The following is an 850-nucleotide window of genomic DNA, read 5'->3' on the forward strand; positions in this document are numbered from 1 at the left end:
ATTGCCTTATTGAGAAGACTAAGTCCATCTAGAACTATATCCTTAATTTCCTTCCTGTGTTCCTCCAAATTTCTCAGTGCCTTTACCCATCCTCTCTTTCTCTGTAGTCACAAAGGAAGAGGCAGCTTTCCTTGTTCCTGAGGATTCCAATCCCATTACCTTGATCCTATCCCCTCCCTTTTTCTCCAGGACCCCACTCCATTAGCCATCCTAGATAGGATCAGGGTTGTAAGGAGCATTAGAAGTGATCTAATTCATCTCTCTCCCCATTTTACAGATGAGCAAATTGAGGACAAGAGAAATTAAGTGATTGCTCAATGTCACAAATATAATAAGTGACAGAAAGGGATTTCATACCTGGGTCTTCTGACTCCCTCCTCTTTCTCCTTAATTTATAATTTATATAAATATATAATTTATAAACAGATTCAGGTCTCCTCTATCCTAAAATACACACACACACACACACACACACACACACACACACACACACACACACAGAGGAATACCTCTTCCCCTTTATTCTGCTACTTCCTTAAAAATTAACCCATGTAACAATTAAATTTAGGTTTTGACTCAATATGAGAGTTATAAAAGTGGTCACCATTTATACAATAGTAGCCCCTAAGTCAAAATGACTGTAAGCAGCTTTTATTTACAACAGGGTAGAGATAGTGAAAGTGGAAAATATAGGAAGGAGACAAAACCTGGTCTAGTCTACCAGCCCTAAGTGCTGCTCTGGTGAAGTCTGGCTCAGCCTCCCCAGTACAGGCTTCCCCAAGTCCAGGTCTCCACATGGATTTCTCAGTAGTCCTCAGCCAGAAGTCCCGGTGGTGTCTTCAGCCAGAGT

Source organism: Monodelphis domestica, chromosome 3 (genome assembly GCF_027887165.1).
Source record: "Monodelphis domestica isolate mMonDom1 chromosome 3, mMonDom1.pri, whole genome shotgun sequence".
Taxonomy (NCBI): domain Eukaryota; kingdom Metazoa; phylum Chordata; class Mammalia; order Didelphimorphia; family Didelphidae; genus Monodelphis; species Monodelphis domestica.